The sequence below is a fragment of the Podarcis bocagei genome (genome assembly GCF_964188305.1).
Source record: "Podarcis bocagei genome assembly, chromosome: 16".
NCBI classification, from domain to species: domain Eukaryota; kingdom Metazoa; phylum Chordata; class Lepidosauria; order Squamata; family Lacertidae; genus Podarcis; species Podarcis bocagei.
The window spans coordinates 30,492,917-30,510,675 of record NC_138142.1 but is presented as its reverse complement, the minus strand read 5'-3'; positions in this window follow the sequence as shown (position 1 = coordinate 30,510,675).

Genomic DNA, 17,759 nt, shown 5'->3' with positions numbered 1-17,759 from the left:
TGCCGAAAAGCCTTGGCTTCAAACCAGGAAGTCCCCACTTAACATTCCAGCTCAGCCACGAACTCGCTGGTCAACCCAAAAGCCAAACCAGATATTATGCAGCTGATGTCTCCCAAGGCTTCCCCGCGTACAAAAATATGAAAAGCAGCCACAGAGGCCATGAGTTTCAAGGGAGGAATGGCAGAGCCAAGGGGAAATATCAGGCACCTCAATCGTCCTCTCCCTTGTCAGTGGGAAACAGTGGGAAACAGCACAGGAAGTTGCCTTATACAGAATCAGACAATTAGTCCATCTAGCTCAGTATTGTTTACACGGACAGGCAGCGACTTGCCAGGGTTTGAGGCAGCAGTGGGTAGAGAGGGGAGCCTATGGCTATGGATGGTTTTATTTTATTTACCTCTGTATAAGCTGCACTCTTATACGCAGGTGGCGCTGTGGGTTAAACCACAGAGCCTAGGACTTGCCAATCAGGTGAATCCCCATGACGGGGTGAGCTCCCGTTGCTCGGTCCCTGCTCCTGCCAACCTAGCAGTTCAAAAGCACGTCAAAGTGCAAGTAGATAAATAGGTACCGCTCCGGTGGGAAGGTAAATGGCGTTTCCGTGCGCTGCTCTGGTTCACCAGAAGAGGCTTAGTCATGCTGGCCACTTGACCCGGAAGCTGTATGCCGGCTCCCTCAGCCAGTAAAGCGAGATGAGCGGCCGCAACCCCAGAGTCGGTCACAACTGGACTTAATGGTCAGGGGTCCCTTTACCTTTACTTAAGCTGCACTCTCACCGGAAATATAACAAGGAATGTAGCTCGGGGAAATATGCAATATTGAAAACTTCAGTAATGCACCAGTAAAAACCGGCAGGCAAAGCAAAATTCATATGCCAAAGGACTGCCTGAAAAATAGTTTTAAAAGATGTCTGAAAGAAGCCAGACACAGCGGCTGCCAGGTTCTGGTAGCAAGGAGTTCCACAGGGCTGGGCCTGCTACACTCTGATAAAGGCCTGCCAGATCTCGGGGGATGGAGGGAACAGCATCCGACGATCTGGATAGTAAGGAATTAGGCAACCCATAAAGTCCCCTGGTCCCAAGTTGTTTTGGGCTTTGTGAATTAGCACCCGAATTTTGTTGTTGTATCTGGTGCTAGTCCTACTCAGATGAGACCTGTTGAAGTTTACACACACGATTTATGCAGGGGGTAGAGAAACTGGATAGAGAGAAATGCTTTCCCCTGTTTAGTAATATTAGTCCTTAGTGCTGCCCGCTGGAATTGATGGACAGTCAGTTCAGGATAGAAAAGCGAGAGGGCTTCACATGATGCACAGTTAATGTATGGAACTCACTGCCACAGGATGCCTTTGAACCAATGGATTCACATTACACGGAAGGAGATTCTGACTAAAAACTAGGAGGAGTTTTCAGATGGTAAGAGGTGTTCAGCCGTGGGACGGACTGCCTCAGAAGGCGGTGGGCTCTCCTTTGTTGGAAGTTTCTAAATGGAGCTTGGATGGCTGGGATTCCTGCATTACAGGGGGGTGGACTAGATGGCCCTTGATGTCCCTTCCAGCCCTATGATTCTATGAAATCCGTAGTTTATATAGATGCATGGAAGTAGGGTTGTGAAGGAATGGGTTTCCCAAACTCAAAAACTGACTGTGCAGTCAGTCTGAAACGGGCCCCCCAAATCCCCATTTTTCCTCCTCCAAGGGAGCATTTCTAAAATGCATTAACTTGAGCTTTTCAAGCTCAGGAAGCTTGAGCTTGAGTCAATGTATAAACAGAAAGCCAGCTGTATAAACAAGTGCTCAAAGCCCTCTCCTTTATCAGTCCGTGACGGCAATGGATGGTCTTGTCCATTCCAAAAAAAAGAGCAGGGATGGCACGCCTGGGTCTTATCTTACATCCTGACCACACTGACGTACAGACCTTGTCAGCCACCCAGGAACGGCACCAGGAGAGCTCTTAGAGTTGGTGACCTCTTGCTCCAAGATAATAGTAGGAATAGGAACAGGAACAGGAACAACCTTTTATGGTCATGGATGTCAACTTACGTGTATAAGCTGACGTGGTTAGATTCCGGGGGAAGGGGGGAGAGGGTGCCTGGAGGATATATAAACTGCATGAAATTTCTCTTTTCTTTGGACTTGCTGTGGACTGACCACGCAAGTGCCTTCTGCTATCCGGAGAGCAGAATAAACTCTTTCTCTGAACCAAACCTCGGTGTCATTTGACTTCCTTTCTCCCTCCTGGGAGCAACACAGACCCCACCAGACGGTATAGTCTAATAAGGCTACAGTTGACATATTTCCAAAAAGTAAAAACCAGGTTGTTGAGCTCTTTTTTTTTTTTTTTTTTTGAAGAACCCAAAATTGTTGAGAAATTGTTGAAAAATAATGGATAAATTTGTTGCCTTTAGGTTGCATATAGTGGGTAGTCCTTCTCAGAGTAATAATAATAATATTTTTTAATTTATACCCCGCCCTTCCCAGTTCAGAAAACCGGGCTCAGGGCAGCTAACAACAAATTTTAAACACAATTGTAAAAGCAGCATAAAATACAGTATAAAAACATGAATAACCATAAAATTCAAAGTTCAGAAATCAATTTAGAGGAAATCCATCTAATAAGCATTAGATAATCACCAGGGCTAGCTGGTTGAATTAGTCCTACTTGGGCCAGCGAGGAGGCCAGGGGAGAATTAGCTGTGGGGTCTCAGAGTGGGTAATCTTCATAAAAGGGGAGGTGGAGGGAAAAGAAGGGAAATAGAAGATCAGGCTGAATTCAAATTAAAGGCCAGGTGGAATAGCTCTGTCTTACAGGCCCAACGGAAGGAGGTTAAATCCTAAAGGGCCCTAGTCTCATGGGACAGAGCATTCCACCAGGTCAGAGCCATCACTGAAAAGGCCCTGGCCCTGGTGGAGGATAGTCTGACTTCCTTAGGGCCCGGGACCTCTAAACTATGGTTATTCATGGACCTTAAGGTCCTCTGTGGGGCATACCAGGAGAGGCAGTCCCATAAATACGAGTAGACCTATTGAAATAAACAGGTTCATGACTTTCATTGGGTTTACTCTAAGTAGGACGTAGTTGGCTACAGCCGTTGGAATGTGATCTAAGCACAAGTCAGCCTCCAGTGCAGCTCTCCCTCTCACCCAGCTGGAAGTGATTCAGATGGACTCACCTGGCAAAGGTATCAATCACTCTGCTGCATGGGAATCTCTTCAAAGCTTGCCGAAAGGACTACTATTATAAGTTACCAAAATCAGCATGATGCCACAGAGGGCAAGGCATGTTTTTCTATTAAAAGAGCTGGGAGTAGCTGGACAGAGAGGAAGAGGAATACGAGGCACACGTGCAGCAGCTTGTGGTTTCTAGTTAAGACATCAGGTGAATGTTTTGAAGCGTCAAGAGTGGTATCCAACTAGGTTCTACACAGAGTAGACACTTTGAAATCACTGAATCCACATTAGTCATGTCTACTTTGAGAAGGATGTATGCAACCCTCGGTTTGGGGAGCTTGGCAAATCTTAAATATCATGAGATACAAACACTGAAACTTGATGGGTGAACACGAGAGGGGTCAGGTTGTGACAAGACAAGGGATCTGGTGTGCGGAGGTGCTTTGGTGATAACAGAATGCTTGGCATTAACAGACATAGCAGGGGTGGGCAACCTCTAGCCCACGGGCCAAGATTGGACAGTAGGCCCATTTTCTTCAAACCATCAGTGATGTCAGTCGATGGCTGGCATGGCAGGGTTTAACCCTGCATTGGCTGCTTGCCTTCTTCCCAACAGGGTACGTGATTGTGCAGCCGGGGCAGCAGGGTGTAATCCCCACTCTTTGGCTGCTGAGTGGGGGTTAAAGCGCTTTGCAAAAGCACTCTCAGAAGCAGCTCTACGTGTCTTCTTTAAAGGGGTAAGGTTGTGGGCAGCTCACTTAAAAAGTTCTGGGCTGCTTCAAATATCACTTTTGCAAAGGGCTTTAAGACAGCCCCCATGCTCCTGTCTGAGCCTCCAAAGCCTCAAATGGGAGTGCAGAGGGTGTTTTGAAGCCCTTTGCAAAAGCGCTCTTTGATGAAGTTGTCCCCTTTCTCTTTAAACACCACAGAGAGCAGGCAGTAGGCAGTGGGGGAGAGGTGAGATGAGCATCATCCTCCCCTTTCCGCCTTTGGCTTTGGCCACAGAAAGGAGAAGCATAGGGAAGCCCATGCAAAGGATTTTGAAATGGGCGTGACAACCCACCTATCTACCTCTGATGCCATAATAATGCTGTGTGATTGACAAGCGCCTGCCCATTTATCAAAGTTATCCCACAGGTTGGGGCCTGATATAGATCCGGTTCCTGGAGCCATAAAAATTCCCCACATGATGCATGAATGATAGCTTTGGGGTCTGAAAGTGACTAAAAGGAGGAATCTGAGCTTCTCTCTCCAATCATTGCTGACTGGGAACAGGCACTTTGACGTGACACTCAGCTGAAATCACATTCTTTGTTTATACTGTTATTCTTGAATTGCAACAGGATTACTTTTCAGCTTTCATAATGTATTGTTACAAAAGTCATGCGCCAACCCCACTCTCTGCTGAGCAGTGGCAAGAGCCCATGGGGTTCCAAGCACTCACCCAGGGTCTGTGTTCCTTGGGAGAATTGAGATACGGCGGAGACTGTTGTAGCTTTAAGAAATATGGTTTGTTCACCTATTTGCACCTTCAGTCTGCATGGAGGGAGTCCAGATCTTAAAGCATGGTCATTTCCAGAGAGGCTTGTCCCCCACAGCAGTGCAGCCCTGGAGTCCAAGGCATCTCTCCCTGCCAGCCTTCAGCCATCCTGCCCAAGATGGATCCCAGTCTTTCTTCTCTCCCCTTCTTCTTCCCAGCGCACCTTGCTAAAACCTCTCCTTTCCTGTCACCTCACTTCCAGTTACTCTAGCAACCTTCCAAGCCCCCAGTCTCTGTTCACAACCTCAGCGCAAGGGGTGGGGAGGATAGGGTTGCCATATTTTGAAGAGCAAAAAAAGAGGACGCTGTGACGACTCTCATTTTAAATACCTCTACTCCATGTAGGCTATAGAAGCTGTGATATATTGCTGAGGGGGGCAGGAGAAGAGGAAGGCAAGTCTTCAACCATCAGTTATGTCTATGTCTCATCCAGAAAGTATAGCCAGAGACATTTTGGCAAATATTAAAAATCCACACGGAGAGAAAATCTACTCCTGAAAAAAAGGACACGTCCTGGAAAACAGACACATGGCAACCCTAGGGGAGGACAGTTCTCTTGTACTGCCAAAGGATCTCTATAGCCCTGTATTGTTTCTCAGTGGTCCTAGCTTAGCCAGGTCATTTGGCATAAACTAGCCCAGGAATTCCACTGCAGCTTGTATTCTCCCTTCATATCCCAAATAAAATCCTACCATTTATTAATTTCTAGGGTTTAGGCAGTGTCTGCCCCCCCCCCATCTATATCCCCACAAACCTTGTTGGCACTATTCATACTGGAATGGTCAATTCCATCTCCCTACCTATCTAGACTAAATGCTTGGTGGGTCGAGGGAACCACCATTGTAGGATCAATCTGACCCAATCAGCCACACTGAGTAAAAATGACAGGAGGCCCTGAATTATTTTCTTCCTAAAGAGAGTAACATATGGCCAGCAACTTGCTCCTATGAGCACCGTGGCTGCTGTCTTCTGCACCAGCTGAAGTTCTCAGACCACCGACAAGGGCAGCCCCACACAACACATTTTTCCTGTAGGCTAGAGGTCCCAGCTTCAGTCTTAGGGATGGGAAAGATGCCTTTGTGAAAACCCTGCTGCTGCCAGTCAGTGTAGACAATACTGAGCTGGGTGGTCCCTTTCGCTCTAAGGCACTTGCTTTGGAGAGGCCCATTTTGGCTGGGAAAACAGATGAGAATAGGTTAGGCCTTCTCCTCCTCCACATAGTGCCTTAACAGCAGGCTGTCAACAGATTCCTCTCATTAAAAACAAGATGGCGAAACTCTCTGCTGTGATGATTGCAAAATGCCAAGATCAGCCCTGAGGACACCACTATCTAGCCACTTGCCGTATTGGAATAAGGCTGCCATGACATCCCTACAATTTATCAATTTGTCAAAAGGATTAGCTGGGATTAGTTGGGATTACGTCCAAAAGGCTTTGAGTGTTTAAGGCAAGGATGGGGAACCTTAGGCAAAGGGGCAAATGTGGCCCTCCAAACTGCTATAAGTGGCCCCTGGGGCTCTCTGGATGCCCCCTGCCCCCCCATCCGACCCTTCTTTGCACCCTCTTTGAGGCTCCATTTCTCCCGGCTGGAGTGCCTCCTGGAGCTCTGCTAACAATGCTTCTTTCTTGTCTGGGTGGGAAAATGGAGAAAGGTAACATTTGCATCTGTTGCTCTACCCGCTTTTACCTCTGGCCTACCCTGTGGCCCCTGGAAGGTTGACTAGAAGGGAATGTGGCCCTCAGGAAGAAAAAGCTTCCCCATCTCTGAACTGAGGAATCATACCCTCCAACATTTCTCCGATGAAAATAGGGACGTCCCATTCCATAATGAAAATTTTACTATGTATATCACACACATCTTATTGGGTTACCCCCACCACTCTGAGTGGCTTCCAACATATATAAAAACATAATACAGCAGTGGCGTAGCGTGGGTTGTCAGCACCCGGGGCAAGGCAAGTAATTTGCGCCCCCTAACCCGTGGATTTGCGCCCCCTAACCATAACCCCCAGATGTTGCGCCTGGTGCGGCCGGCTCCCCCTGCACCCCCCACGCTACGCCACTGTAATACAGTCGTACCTTAGTTTTCAAATTTAATCTGTTCCAGGAGTCTGTTCAACTCCCAGAACAGTTTGAAAACCAAGGAACGGCTTCTGATTGGCTGCAAGAGCATCTGATTGGCTGCAGGAGTGCTGGACGTTCGGCTTCCGAAAATCATTCAAAAACCAAAACAATCACTTCCAGTTTTCGATTGTTCGGAAGCCGAAACATTCGAGTTCAAAAGTGTTCAGCTTCCGAGGTTCCACTGTAAAACATTAAACGTTTTTTAAACAATACATTATTATTATTTTTTTTTAAATCCCTATACAGAATTGCCTTCTGGAGAGCCAGTGTGGTATAGTGGTTAAGAGCAGTGGACTTGTAATCTGGGGAACCAGGTTCGAGTCTCCGCTCCTCCACATGCAGCTGCTGGGTGACCTTGGGCTAGTCACACTTCTCTGAAGTCTCTCAGCCCCACTCACCTCACTGAGTGTTTGTTGTGGGGGAGGAAGGGAAAGGAGTATGTTAGCCACTTTGAGACTCCTTCGGGTAGTGGTAAAGCAGGATATCAAATCCAAACTCTTTTTCTTCTTCTTCAGATGGCTCAGGGGTCGGATAACTCCATACCTTCCAACATTTCTCCATTGGAAATAAAGGTAAAGGTACCCCTGCCCGTATGGGCCAGTCTTGACAGACTCTAGGGTTGTGCGCTCATCTCACTCTAGAGGCTGGGAGCCAGCGCTGTCCGCAGACACTTCCAGGTCACGTGGCCAGCGTGACAAGCTGCATCTGGCGAGCCAGAGCAGCACACGGAACGCCGTTTACCTTCCTGCTGGTAAGCGGTCCCTATTTATCTACTTGCACCCAGGGGTGCTTTTGAACTGCTAGGTTGGCAGGCGCTGGGACCGAACGACGGAAGCGCACCCCGCCGTGGGGATTCGAACCGCCGACCATGCGATCAGCAAGTCCTAGGCGCTGAGGTTTTACCCACAGCACCACCCGCGTCCCGCCATTGGAAATAGGGACATCCTAAAGAAAAGTGGGACATTCCGGAATCAAATCAGAAACCGGGACAGCTTCTGTAAATGAGGGATGTCCCTGGAAAATAGGGGCACTTGGAGGGTGTGAGGGATGTGTACAGAAGATTCTGGAAGCCCAGAATGTCCCTATTGAAATCCTGGTGTTTGTCTGAGCAGCTAAGGAAAGGGGAACTGCCCAGTGACCAAAGTTGTGTGGAAAGGAGGAAGGAAAAGGGAAGTGTTGAGACTCACGGGCGATTAAGAGAGCTGTCACGGGGAGGAAGGGCCACGCCTTGAGCATGAGGCACAGACTTTCATGACTGAGGAGAAGGGTGTGAGTGATGAGGAGAGTAGGAGGGAAAGGAAGAAGCTGGAAGTGCTTGGATGAGGCACAATTGATCAAATGGTATAACTTGAAAAATCGGTTGAGCAGAGAATGTGGAGCCACTTTGAGGAGAGGCCTGGGCTGCTGTTTCTGTTTGCTCAGCATCCCTCCTGATTTGCTTGCACAAAGCTTAGAGACAGAGGCAGGGATGGGAGGGCCTGCCAATTTCAACCCTCTCCGTTTCTTTTTTTAATTTGATTTCTTTTGTTTTTCTTTAAGTACAAAAAGTAAACAGAGAATTAAAACTGTCAGCCGTGAAGCGTCACAGCCTAGTAGGAGAAAAGTTCAAAGACACGGTGCAGAGGGATAATAATATGTTAACTCATACAAAGATTCGCTTTACAGCTAATAAAAAAGATGTGTAAAAAGAAAAGCATTCTCTACCTGCGAGTTCCATCTTTATGGAGAATAAGGGTTCTGGAGAGTCTTAGATGAGCTGGACATTTGCGCAGACCGTGTGCCAATATTTGTATTAGAAATAAAATCAAGCCCTATAACCACCAAGGAGGGATGCGGGTGGCGCTGTGGGTTAAATCACAGAGCCTAGGACTTGCCGATCAGAAGGTCGGCAGTTCAAATCACCGTGACGGGGTGAGCTCCCGTTGCTCGGTCCCTGCTCCTGCTAACCTAGCAGTTCAAAAGCACGTCAAAATGAAGTAGATAAATAGGTACCACTCCGGCGGGAAGGTAAATGGCGTTTCCGTGCGCTGCTCTGGTTTCCCTGAAGCGGCTTAGTCATGCTGGCCACGTGACCCGGAAGCTGTACGCCGGCTCCCTCGGCCAATAAAGTGAGATGAGCGCCACAACCCCAGAGTCGGTCACGACTGGACCTAATGGTCAGGGGTCCCTTTATCTTTATATAACCACCAAATATTGTCATTTGTACCCTTGAGGTACAGTACTTTTAGTTTATGAGAGATCTTTACAAGAAGGGCAATTTGCCAAACCCTGGAGTATCAGCAATCAGGTGCTGAAGGTTTTCAAGGATTTGGCAACATTGCCCCAAGCTGCTGATAAGAGGTGAGAGATAAGCTCTTTGCTTTTCAAGTCCTGTTCTGCTTCCATTTACAGGAAGAATTGCATCAGACAATTCAGGAAGGTGCGTAATTCAAACAGTGGCTCTGTTTTGGTTCTCACATTGTTTTGGAATGTGCAGATTTAATCAATCCGTTTTTCAATGCAAACTGAATCGAATTCCTCCCTCATTCTTATGCGGAGGCAAATCTGGTCTATTTTTTATATATATCATGAGCACTCATCGTGCATTGATACTGATTTGCTCTCAGGCTATACGTCTTCCAGTAAATCATTGGTTCACCTCCACAGTTTTCCAGCGCATTTCCCCATCACCTTTCTGAGACTTGTGGAGCTATGGTGCTTTTATCCACTCTAATTGCCCGAAGCTACATTTTGCCAGGGGCAGAGAAGGGGTGTGTGGTGGGTGCAGTCCGCCCTGGGTGTCACCACTGGGGGGGTGACAAAATGCCAGGCGGTACTCACCACGGGGCCTGCAGCGTGCCCAAGCCACGCGTCTCTCCTAGGAGAGACATGGTGGCTTGGATGCACATAGGTTCTGTGTTCCCCAAATGGTCCGCCTGCTGCCTCCCCTGAGCTGTAGGGCGGCTGAGTGGGAGGAGGCAGGCAGGCAGTCTGTAGGCTCCCTGAATCGTGATATTGCCAGTGACATTTTGGTTGTCTCATCGTGCAGACCCAGGTCCTGGAGCCTGAGTTTCCACAGCCGCCACCTGCTATGAACCACTATGGGCAGGATTGGCAGATACGTTCTACACTCAAGATAATGTTTTGTTCTCTTGTTAATTATGCTCTTTTAAATGTCCATTTTATATCTGAATTCCTTTAGTGATGCTTTCTTTTGAAATGTTTAAGATACCTTTTTTGGTTAACTTTGCTGCGTTAAATATGCATTCTGAAGTTGACCTCCTTTGTAAGGCTTTAGTTTGAAATCTTTTAAGGTAACATTTTAGTTTCCTGTTAACCATGTTGCATTGAATGTATACTTCATATCTGACTTTCTTCAGTGATGTTTCATTCTGGATTGTTTTATTTGATGTTTTAATGTAGGTCGCAAACTGCTTTGAGGTGTTTTCTCTGAAATATAAAGCAGTATAGAAATGAAAATCGTCATCATCAGTGCTTTTTTTATTTACTTAGGTAAAAGGGTGCTGGTACTCGCCATGAATTGTTACATTAAGTGCTGCACTTTTAACATTTTGGTGCGAAGATGCTGGTATTGTGTACCCTTGAATACCCTAAGGAAAAAACCACTTGTATAACAACAACACCGTGACAGATTCTTGCTGTTGCTTATTTCAAAAATGATATTGTAGATTTGGAATTGGGTGTCCAGAATGCTCAAGCGACTGCTTGACTCCTTGGCAAGAAACAATTGCAACATGTGGGGTTTTTAATTTAAGGGGGGAAAGCATGACTGCAGGAGAGGTTTGTGAAATGGTGCATGCTGTGAGCATCGCGTGGACACCCGGACATTGCTCACCTGACTCTCAGAACTCCAAGTCATCCCAATTAATTGATATGGCATTAGGTTCAGGAATGATGAAAGGAAGTGCCTTACTGAAGCAATGCATCACTAATACGCTGGGAATTATCTTACCCAAGGTGGATTACAGTCAATTGGCTTAGATCAGGGATGGGGAACCTTTTTTTCCTATTGAGGGCCGCATTCCCTGTGGGGCAACCTTTTGGGGGCCACATGTCAGCGCCAGGCAAGGCTGAAAGCCAAAGTAGGCGGAGCAGCAAATGTACATCTTCTTCTTCTTCTTCTCCTCCAGCAGGCCAGTTTCTGCACACACCCATTTCCGTCCTCCAGCCAGTGAAGCAAGAGGCATTGCTATAGAGTCATAGAGTCGCTGAGCTGGAAGAGACCCCAAAGGCCATCTAGCTCAACCCTCCACAATGCAGGAATCGCAGCTAGGAGTTCAAGGGCAAATGCCAGCCAGGCAGAAACCCTCAGGGTATGCTGCAGGGCCAGTGAGGGGTGTAGCCTGTGGAGGGAGTGCATTGCTGGGGCAGGGGGGAGTCCCACATGCCATTGAGGTCTGGAGGGGCACGTTTGAGCCTTGGGTTCAAGTCTCTCCACCCCTGTTCTCAGGGAAACTGGGAGCCAGGATGCCCCAGTTCAAGCTCTTGATTGCTCAGTAAAGGCTCCAGGTCCAGGGTCAGTCAACTTCCGCATTGTGGCCAACTTCTGCTGTTGTGCTTGCAGGAGGCATGCATGCACGCGCCCGGCAGGCTGCTGTTTGCAATACTGTACATCAATGAAACTTGGCCGGATCCAGCAAGGCCTTAATTAAGTTCTTATGACCTCAGTGTACCAAGCGGAGTTACCAATTCCTGCCACCCATTTGTGGATGCCACTCCCAGGGAAATACAAAACCCACAAGACGAGGCATGTTGATTTTCTTGGAGAGTTTTTTTTTTAATATTTTAAAAAACCCTGCTGAGTTGTTTTGACTTGTGATTAATGCACTCTTAGGCTCCTGGGCTAATGTTAAATGTCTCTCTCTCTCTCTCTCCTCTCCTCTCCTCTCCTTCCTTTCCAAGATTGACAACACAGAACCCTCTTTCCACAAATAGTGTCTCCCTGTTGCTTCACTGCCAAAATGCTGGATTCTTTCCTGGGAAGTGAGATCAGTTAGCCACTTGACTAGCTTTCCGACCGGCTTGCTTCCAGTCCCTAATTAGAGCTAGAGTTAATTAAAAGTAACCAAATTGCATTACAACCAGCGCCACAATTGGCCGGGGCCAGCCCCACCCAGAGACACTGGAATGTTGACTTCAAGGAATGCCGACTGCAAAGCAGAGCAGTTCAGTTGCACCAGATTATCTGCTGGAGTTTTAATGTCTTGCGTCCAACAGCCCCGGAATTGGGCAATTCCAATTCCTCCATCCAAAATTAAGAGCTGTGCTTGCCAGAGGGTGAGGGAAGTACATAGCAGAGGAAGCTGTGTTGATGCCAGCAGCGGCTCAAGCAGCAGCTCAGAATGTCTTGTTTTGATCCTTAAGATGGAGAACCAAGGTGGTTAATAGATCAGAATCATACAGTTGTAGAGTTGGAAGGGTCCAGCCCCCTGCAATTTAGGAATCAAAGCTAACATAAAAGTCAACTTTATGGGGATGAGGGCAACTGAGTCTGCCCCCCCCAAGTATGTGGGGATGGGGCTGAGCCCCCCAATCTTGAGTGTCCAAGCCTCGCTGGGCCTGCCTGTGGTGGTGGAGGGCCTCACCGGGCCTTGCAGACAGAAAGGGGTGTGATGTCATGCACATGTGACGAGCCCCCCCTAATGTCAGGTGGAACTTAGTACCTCTAACAGCCAAATGCCTATATAATTAGTGGCAATCACATGTAAAAATGCATTATTGTGGGGAAAATTCATTGCAAAAATGTGCATCTTTGGCAAAATTGAACACACGAAAATGTCTAGCAGAAGAAATGCATATCAAAATTCTGAAAAATTTCCATGAGGCCTTTTTGTTTTAAAATTATTATTACTATTATGGACAACAAAAATGTTTCAGATTGACTGCAATTGACCTATATGAAAGACTCTACAATTTGAAAATAGAGACACTGAATGTACTTTTGTTACTTATGGAAAATCTTAATTAAAAACATATTTTTAAAACTATTGTATTGTTATTATTATTTATTAGTCATTTTATTCATAAAACGGGCTTGAAACAAGTTATGAACACAATAGCAATACAGTGGTACCTTGGTTCCCGAACGGCTTAGTTGACGAACAAATTGGCTCACGAACACTGCAAACCTGGAAGTAAGTGTTCTGGTTTGTGAACGTTTTTCGGAAGCCGAACATCTGTTTCAACTGTCGGTATTGTTTCCAGGGCCAATCAGCCAATCAGAAGCCGTGCCTTGGTTTTTGAACATTTCGGAAGTCGAACAGACTTCCAGAATGGATTGAGTTAGAGAACCAAGGTACTACTGTACTAAAATTAATTACAATAAACACAAATCAAAGAACAGAGAAACACACCTGCACAAATAAAAGGCAGGCCTAGCAGGTCCTCACCTCAGGAGGCCACAAATATTTAAGAACCCTTCAGATTAAGGGACAAAAACCCAGATAAAAAGGAAAGTTTTTGCCCGCTGCCTAAAACTAGACAGAGACAAAACCACAAACTGGTGAGGAAATGTAGCAAACTGAATTTAAGACTGAGAAAATTAAGAGAAAACAAAATGGACAGGTGAACATTCCCCACTGTGTGAGCTCAAGGGCACCAGCTGGATTCCGCTCATAATAAACCGTGGTTAAATCCAGAAAGGAATTTCCTCCCAAAGCAAATTATTTGCTTGTTTATTGCTTGATTCCGTTTATGAATAACTTCCCATAAAATAGAATCAATCAGCAATCAGTAAGAAAAACAGCAAGAGAAACAATTAAAAACAATTCCGTAGAAGAAACAATGAAAAACAATTATATATGTAAAAACAAATCCAGCCATGGGTTCATACTGACTGTTAGCACCCAGAGGGGAATTCCTTGCAAGGCCAATACTGACATCAAAGAAGGATTTTTAAAAAAGAATTATTGCTCCACCTCACCAACTGATGCAATTTGCGTTTAGAAACCTGCGTGTTTATGGCGGTGACACATCTAGTTTGGCCCTGAGTAAAAGGGAGTTGAATAAATCCATGTTCATCAACAGCTATTAGCCACAATAGTTACAGAGAACTTCCATGGACAGAGGCAGTATACCTTTACATACCAAACGTTATTGCCTTCTAGCTCTGCTTGTGGGTTTCCCATCAGGGCCACCTGGGCTGGTACCTGATGAAAACAGGATGTTGGGCTTAGATGGGCCTCTGGCCTGATCCAGCGCAGCTCACATGCTCTTACATTTCCATCCACGCTCTAGAGACACTTGACTATCAACCTTGAGAAGTGTTGTCACAGCTCCACATAGCAGAAAAATCGGCATGAATTTATTTTAATGCTCAAATTTCTAGTCCTTTTAAAGGAACATTTTTTCCTCCCTCTCTCATAGCCCAGGGTCGTCCAACGAAGCTGAATGTTGGAAGATTCAGGGCAGACAAAATGAAGTATTTTTTCCATGCAGTTAAACTATGGAATTTGATTACCCCATGTGATGGAGTAATGGTTGCCAACTTGGACAACTTTAAATGGGGGTTAGACAAATTCAAGGAGGGTGAAATAAATCTATCGATGGCTACTAGTCAAGATAGTCATGAAGGAGAATCTGCCACCAAGAGGATAGCTTACTGGACTAGACAAGCCTCTGATCTGAACCAGTGGGACTCTTACTGTGCTCAGAAACTATAAGTCTGACCAGTGCTTGGGGGGCAGGATGTGGTTCATCTTATATTGATAAAAGTGCTGTGGGTGACAGCACAAAATGGCTGCCATGGGTCTGACCTGTGAGGATGCTCACAAAGCAAGCTCGGGGCATCAAATTTCAGAGGGGCAACTATGTGAGCCTGTTGCCACAAGAGCAAAATCCTGCCACCTTAGAGATCAACAGATGTATTGTGGCATCATCAGCCTTCGTAGACTAGAGTAGAGCTTTCCAAACTGTGTGTTGCGACACACTAGTGTGTCGGCTGCAGTGTGCAGTTGTGTCATGCAAATGCTCTCCACACACCTCCCAGGGCTGGAAAAGGGGCTAGTTTAACCTCCGGTTCGCTAGGAAAACTGAATGACTATGTCACGAAATGATACACGTCTAAAAAGTGTGTCACCAATTTGAAAAGTATGGAAAGCTGGACTCTCTCATAACCTGCAAGTGTCCTGGAAAAAAATGGGACATCGTGTTTGCTTGCTTGAGAGCATGGCGGCCATTTTGGATGCCATGATCTCGCGTGATTTGAACACCCCCCTAAAAAAAATTATTATTTTTTAACCATGATTTCACACAGCTCTCCAAAACACGCATTTGAAGGTGCTGTGCAAGCACGGCTCCAAAAAAAGCGCATATTTTGGGCTCTGTAATCTCATGTGGGTTGGAGGGTGCGCCTCTGATTAAGTGGATTCTGCATAATGTCTCAGGCCCCAAATAACAGAAAGACCACCTCTTCCCCTACAAAACCATTTCGGATGTTGAGATCAGCACCTGGATAGTTCCTCTATCCTCAGAGGCTCAAAGGGGTGGCAGCTCAGGAGAGGGCCTTCTCTAGTGATGGCCCCAAAGCTGTGAAAGCCCCTCCCCACAAAGGTGCTTCTGGCCCCTTAGTTATGCGGTTTCTGGAAAATGTGGAAGACATACTTTTACCCTGGTTTTTGACACTTGAGCTGCATATTTTTAGGACCCACCTTATTTTTATACTTGCAAGTTGTTTTAAACTGCTTTTAATATTGCGTTTTAGTGTTGCAAACAAACAAAGAGCCAAATAAAGATATATATGCCTAATGATACCACCAGCACACTCAACTCCTCTGACCTGTGGAAATGGCACTGTTGTAGGTCATTCTGCAGTTGTAAGAAATCAGGAACTGCCCCTTGGAACTCCCTGCCTATTGACATGAGGAAGGCGCCTTTGCTATACCCTTTTCAGAGTCTGATTAAAAACATGCCTGTTTAGTCAAGAGTGTGCATGCCTATAGAAGTTTCATGTGTTTTATTTCTTTTCAGCTACTGATGGTTTTAAACATCTTCTGAATATTTTTAAAGAGCAGTTTTTAACTGTTTTTCTTGATAATTCTTTTTTTTAAAATGATATTTTATTAAAGTTTCCAAATTATAACAAAACAAATGAAAAAAGAAAAAAAACACCATAGAAAATAGAAACAGTTAAAAACACATTAATTTTCGTAACATATCTTCATACACTTATTTCCCCAGACCTCCTCATCCCTCCCTTTTTTGTATTCCAGTTCAATTTTAGTTCAGCAAATCCTTACCATCAAGTTTTTACCCTATTCTAATCTTTCATTACATTACCTTACTCTATTCTCCTCATTGTCTTATAAAAAACCTTAACCTAAATTTTATTTTTGATAACTTCTCTTAACCGTTATATTCTTTTCTAATCCCTTAAACTTTTATACCAGAGCCAAGCAATTTCATTTCATGCATCCTTCTAATATTCATCAATTATATAAAATTGTCCTAATAACAAAAGATAAAAGTCTTCATCCAACGTCCCTTCCCCCAGGTCCCGGGTTTGTCAGTCCATTTATCCCATTAAGCTGGCACATTAACCTGGTGATCTTATATCCGAGGCTCTTAAATCCCTTCCATGTCCCTTCCACTGTTTTTCTTCATGTTTTCTTTTCACACGTGTGGTCTCCAATTTAATAATGCTTTTACCTCCTTCCAACCAAAAGGTCCCTTTTCCACAGTCCAAACTGAGCTCCATGTAGTACTTAAATGCATGTTTCAAAGTCCCTCCAAACTTTGGGATCCCCATATCTCCAAGCCTCTCACAATCCACTACCACACTCGGAAAGTCCATATGTCCCTGTTCAGGGGGGGTCAATCCAACCCCCCATTTCCAGTCCAGTCGAAACTTCATCTTTCCGAGTCTGATTTTTACGAAAGTCAATTGCCAATTCCAAAGGTTCATGTTCCTGCAGGGCCACAACCTCCATCTGTGGCTCCATTTCTGACTCCCAAAGTTCAGCAGAATCTTCTTCTTTCCTCTGTTCTGACAAGGCACAGTCCTGGTATAATTCCTGGGTAAACTCCATACTTTTTTCTACTGCCTGTCCAAGATTTCCCACATTCTGCTTAAGATTTCCTTTTTTTATTATTATTAAATATTTATTAAGAATTTTCCATTTTAAAAAGCCAAAAAGAAAAAAGAAAAATTAAAATTAAAAACATGTACAGTTTGCAATCCTTATTTTCTATAACATATTTCCCTGACTTCCCCACACCTCCCCTTCTTATATTCCAATTCAAATTATAAATTCAACAAGTTCTTATCCCCAGTTTTTAACCTTTTTATACTTAATTCATTTTAAAAAACCAATTTTACCAAATCAGTGATCAAATTCATTCCCTCATGAATTTCTTCCAGTAAAGCATTTGTTTTGAGAAAAGCGCACAACAACGTTTCTGAGCACATTGTCCTTCAAGGTCACCACTCAATTCCCACGGGTTATACTGTAGCGGCTGGAAATTCCCTAGTTACAGTTTCACTATCCCCCCCAGAGGGAAAACTTCTGTTGCAAATTACAAATCCAGCCCCAAAGTTTCTTTTACTTTTAGATACTTTGTCTATCGTTGTTATTTTTAAGTTGCCAAAAAAAAAAAAAAAAAGCCAGTGGAATTCCAGTTTTCCCCCTTCTTTTAGCTATCTGTCAAACAGCTTCTGTCCTGGTCAATGAGCTTCAAACGTCAATCCTGACACCCCGCTCCCTGGGTCAGGACGGTGGAAAATTACTTTATTTTAAACTTACTTCTTCAGGTTAAAACAGTTCAAAGAAAGCACCCCCTTCTCCTCCTGCTGCCGAAGGGGGGGTTCAGCTATTTTAGGCGATGAAATCCGCTCCTTTAAAATGATTTTTCAAGACTCCAGTTTACTTTGTCTTTGCTTTGTTCCGACTACAGAAAAACGGAAGGTTGACTTCCTGTTAGACCTTCCGT